The 5204-nt window shown below is 37.2% G+C and overlaps 1 pseudogene; it reads left to right on the top strand.

Annotated features, from left to right (window-relative positions):
- Positions 1-852, top strand: LOC122468378 (annotated as a pseudogene).
- The last annotated feature ends 4352 nt before the right edge of the window (positions 853-5204 follow it).

Genomic DNA, 5204 nt, shown 5'->3' with positions numbered 1-5204 from the left:
ATGCCCAAAGAAGACAGAGTGACCTGAAAGTCCAACTACTTCCTTAAGATAACCCAACTTAAGACCATCCAAAATGCTTCATTGTCGGAGCAGACAACATAGATTCCAAGCAATGCAGCAGATCCACATATCCCTCAATGGGCAGGCTGTGGTGCTGATGGGCAAGAACACCGTGACGTGCAAGGCCATCTAAGGGCATCTGGAGAACAACCCAGCTCTAGGAGAAACTGTTGCCTCATATCTGGGGGGATTATGGGTTTTGTGTCATCAAGGAGGACCTCACTGAGAACAGGACATTCTGCTGACCAGTAAGGTGCCAGCTGCCACCCATGCTGGTGCCATGGCCCGAGAAGACCTCCTTCTTTCAGGCTTTAGGCATCACCACTAAAATCTCCTGGAGCACCACTAAAATGCAGCTGATTAAGACTGGATACAAAGTGGGAGCCAGCAAAGCCACACTGCTGAATATGCTGAAAATCTCCCCCTTCTCCTTTGGGCAGATCATCCAGCAGGTGTTTGACAATGGCAACCTTTGAAGTGTTTGACATCACAGAGGAAACTGCATTCCCGCTTCCTGGAGGTTGTCCTCAATGTTACCAGCACATGTCTATAGATAGGTTACCCAACTGTGCATCAGTGCTCCATTCTATCATCAGTGGATGCAAATGGGTCCTGACTTTGTCTATGGAGACTGATTATACCTTCCCACTTGCTGAAAATGTCGAGGCCTTCTTGGTTAATCCATCTGCATTTGTGGCTGCTGCCCCTGTGGCCACAGCCCCAGCCAAAGTTGAAGCAACAGAAGAGTAAGAAGAATCCAATGAAGACCTGGGATTTTGTCTCTTTGACTGATCACCCAAAACAACCAATTGAGCCAACTTTATTTGTGAAACAAGAACCTAAAGTTTTACTTCTTTTACCAAAAAATGCAATGAATGTTTATTATTTATGACAAGTGGGATGGTGCCCTTACAGAAAAAGCCTTAATGTATTGATGAATTAAGTAATTAAGTCATTCTTCAAAACAAGAATGCTAACAAAAAAATGGGCTACAAAGAAGAAAAAATCATGATTAATCATACATGGAAAAATTATTGTCTCAGTACAAATTCAGTAGCTTAAAATAACACCCATTTATTATATCCCTGTTTCCATAACTCAAAATTCTGGGCATGGCTTAACTAGGTTCTCTGCTTGGGGTCTTACAAGGCTGAAATGAATGTGTTGGGTGGGCTGTGCCACACATAGGGAAGGATATGCTTCCAGGCTCCCAGACTGGTGGTAGAATTCATTTACTTGCAACTTTACTTCATGATAGCTTGCTTCTTCAAAGTCAGTAACACAACAAGAGAGAGAGAGAGACTGAGCAAGAGAGCAAGAGAATGAGATCAAAAGAGAATCTGTTGAGTCTCCATCTTCAGGCAGCCCTTTTAAAGGGTTCACCTAATTGAGTAAGGCCCACCTACTTTTGATGAACACAAAGTCAACTGATTAGAACTTCACTTACATCTGCAAAATCCTTTCATTTTTGCTATAGTTGTCAGAAAAAAGTTACAGCCATTCAAGGGGGAGGGGATTATACAGGGTTTAGATCTTTGGGGATTACCTTAAAGTGTACCCACCACATTAATAATGAATGAAAAGCAAATCAAAGCATGGGGAGGAGCCAAGATGGTGGAACAGCATGGAAGTTTCTTGTGTGTCTTGCGTCCATGAAATACAGCCAGACCAACACTAAACCATCTTACACACCTAAAAAACTGATTGGAGGGTTAACACAACAATCTGCACAACCTGAAGCACAGAATTCAGCAGAAAGAGAAAAAATTCATTTTTATTTTCAGTTTTCATTAAAAATATTTTTCTTTTTTATTACTATATTTTTACTTTTGTGTAAATTTTTTCAAATTCTGTTTTAGTTCCATCATTTTATTTTAGTCTACTTCAGTGTATTCACCCTTTCAAATTTTCAAACTATTTCCTTTTTTCTTTTTCTTTTTTTTCTTTTTTGTTTCTTTTCTTTTTCTCGAATGAAGAAAGAGAAAAACTTCATTTTTACTTTCAATTTCTATTAAAAATATTTTTATTTAATTTTTTTACTATGTTTTTTGCTTTCATGTAAATTTTTTCAAATTCTATTTTACTTCCATCATTTTATTTTAGTCTACTACAGTGTATTCATTTTTTTCAAATTTTCAAATGATTTTTTTTCTTTTTTAAATCTTTTTTCTCTTTTTTGCTTCTTTGCTTTTACTTGAATACAGAAAAAGAAAAAATTCATTTTTATTTTTAATTTTTATTAAAAATATTTTTCTTTAATTTTTTTCTACTATATTCTTTACTTTTGTGTATAGTTTTTCAAATTCTATTTTACTCCCATCATCTCATTTTAGTCTACCTCAGTGTATTCATTTTTTCAAATTCTCATACGATTTCCTTTTTTTTCTCCCCCCACCTTTTTTTCTCTAATCTGTCAAACCACTTTCAACACCCAGACCAAAACACACTTAGGATCTAGCATCATTTATTAGATTTGTGTGTGTGTGTGTGTGTGTGTGTGTGTTTAATTTTTAAATTTTAATATTTTTTAATTTAAATATTTTTTAATTTTAAGTTTTCTACCTCATGAATTCCTTTTCTCCCTTCAAAAATGACAAAACAAAGGAATTCACCCCAAAAGAAAGAGCATGAAGAAACGACAGCCAGGGACTTAACCAACACATATACAAGCAAGATGTCTGAACCAGAATTTAGAATCATGATAATAAGAATACTAGCTGGAGTCGAAAATAGATTAGAATCCCTTTCTGCAGAGATAAAGGAAGTAAAAACTAGCCAGGATGAAATAAAAAATGCTATAACTGAGGTGCAATCATGAATGGATGCTGCGGCAGCAAGGATGGATGAGGCAGAACAGAGAATCAATGATATAGAGGACAAACTTATGGAGAATAACCAATCAGAAAAAAGGAGGGAGATTAAGGCAAAAGAGCATGATTTGAGAATTAGAGAAATCAGTGACTCATTAAAAAGGAACAACCTCGGGGCGCCTGGGTGGCGCAGTCGGTTAAGCGTCCGACTTCAGCCAGGTCACGATCTCGCGGTCCGTGAGTTCGAGCCCCGCGTCAGGCTCTGGGCTGATGGCTCGGAGACTAGAGCCTGTTTCCGATTCTGTGTCTCCCTCTCTCTCTGCCCCTCCCCTGTTCATGCTCTGTCTCTCTCTGTCCCAAAAATAAATAAACGTTGAAAAAAAAAAAATTTAAAAAAAAAAAAAAAAAAAAGGAACAACCTCAGAATCATAGGGGTGCCAGAAGAGGAAGAGAGAGAAGTAGGGGTAGAAGGTTTATGTGAGCAAATCAGAGCAGAAAACTTTCCTAACCTGGGGAAAGACACAGATATCAAGATCCAAGAAGCACAGAAGACTCCCATTAGATTCAACAAAAACCGACCATCAGTAAGGCATATCATAGTCAAATTCACAAAATACTCAGGCAAGGAGAGAATCATGAAAGCAGCAAGGGAAGGTCCTTAACCTACAAGGGAAGACAGATCAGGTTTGCAGCAGACCTATCCACAGAAACTTGGCAGGCCAGAAAGGAGTAGCAGGATATATTCAGTGTGTTAAATCAGAAAAATATGCAGCCAAGAATTCTTTATCCAGCAAGGCTGTCATTCAAAATAGGAGAGATAAAAAGTTTCCCAAACAAAAATTAAAAGAGTTTGTGACCACTAAACCAGCCCTGCCAGAAATGTTAAGGGGGACTCTCTGAGGGGAGAAAAGATAAAAAAAAATATATATATATATATATATATATATATATATATATATCAAAAGCAACAAAGATTAGAAAGGACCAGAGAACACCACCAGAAACTCCAACTCTACAAGCATCACAATGGCAATAAATTCATATCTTTCAGTACTCATTCTAAATGTCAGTGGACTCAATGGTCCAATGAAAAGACCTAGGGTAACAGAATGGATAAGAAAACAAGATCCATCTATAAGCTGTTTACAAGAGACCCACTTTAGACCTAAAGACACCTTCAGATTGAAAATAAGGGGATGGAGTACCATCTATAATGCTAATGGTCAACAAAAGAAAGCTGGAGTAGCCACACTTATATCAGACAATCTAGACTTCAGAAAAGACTGTATCAAGAGATGCAGAAGGGCGTTATATCATAATCATGGGGTGTATCCACCAAGAAGACCTAACAATTGTAAACATTTATGTGCCAAATGTGGGAGAACCCAAATATATAAATCAATAAATCACAAACATAAAGAAACTCATCAATAGTAATACCATAACAGTAAGAGACTTCAACACCCCACTCACAGCAATGGACAAATCATCTAATAAAAAAAATCAACAAGGAAACAATGGCTTTGAATGACACACTGGACTAGATGGACTTAACAGATCTATTCAGAACATTTCATCCTAAAGCAGCAGGATATACATTCTTCTCCACTGCACATGGAACGTTCTCCAGAATAGACCACACCCTGGGACACAAATCAGCCCTCAGCAAGTACAAAAAGATCGAGATCATACCGTGCATATGTTCAGACCACAATGCTATGAACCTCGAAATCAACCACAAGAAAAAATTTGGAAAGGTAACAAATACTTGGAGACTGAAGAACATCCTACTAAAGAATGAATGAGCTAACAAAGAAGTTAAAGAGGAAATTTAAAAGTATACGGAAGCCAATGAAAATGCTAACACCACAACCCAAAACCTCTGGGATGCAGCAAAGGCAGTCATGAGAGGAAAGGATATAGCAATCCAGGTCTTCCTAAAGAAGGAAGAAAGATCTCAGATACACAACCTAACCTTACACCTTAAAGAGCTGGAAAAAGAACAGCAAATAAAACCCAAAACCACCAGAAGACAAGAAATAATAAAGATTAGAGCAGAAATTAATGCTATTGAAACCAAAAAAAACAGAACAGATCAATGAAACCAGAAGCTGGTTCTTTGAAAGAATTAACAAAACTGATAAACCACTAGCCAATTTGATCAAAAAGAAAAAAGGAAAGGACCCAAATAAATAAAATCAAGAATGAAAGAGAAGAGATCACAACCAACACAGCAGAAATAAAAGCAATAATAAGAGAATATTATGAGCAATTATATGCCAACAAATGGGCAATCTGGAAGAAAGGGACAAATTCCTAGAAACATATACACTA

Source organism: Prionailurus bengalensis, chromosome B3 (genome assembly GCF_016509475.1).
Source record: "Prionailurus bengalensis isolate Pbe53 chromosome B3, Fcat_Pben_1.1_paternal_pri, whole genome shotgun sequence".
Lineage (NCBI taxonomy): Eukaryota > Metazoa > Chordata > Mammalia > Carnivora > Felidae > Prionailurus > Prionailurus bengalensis.
This window is presented reverse-complemented; position numbering and strand designations above follow the sequence as displayed.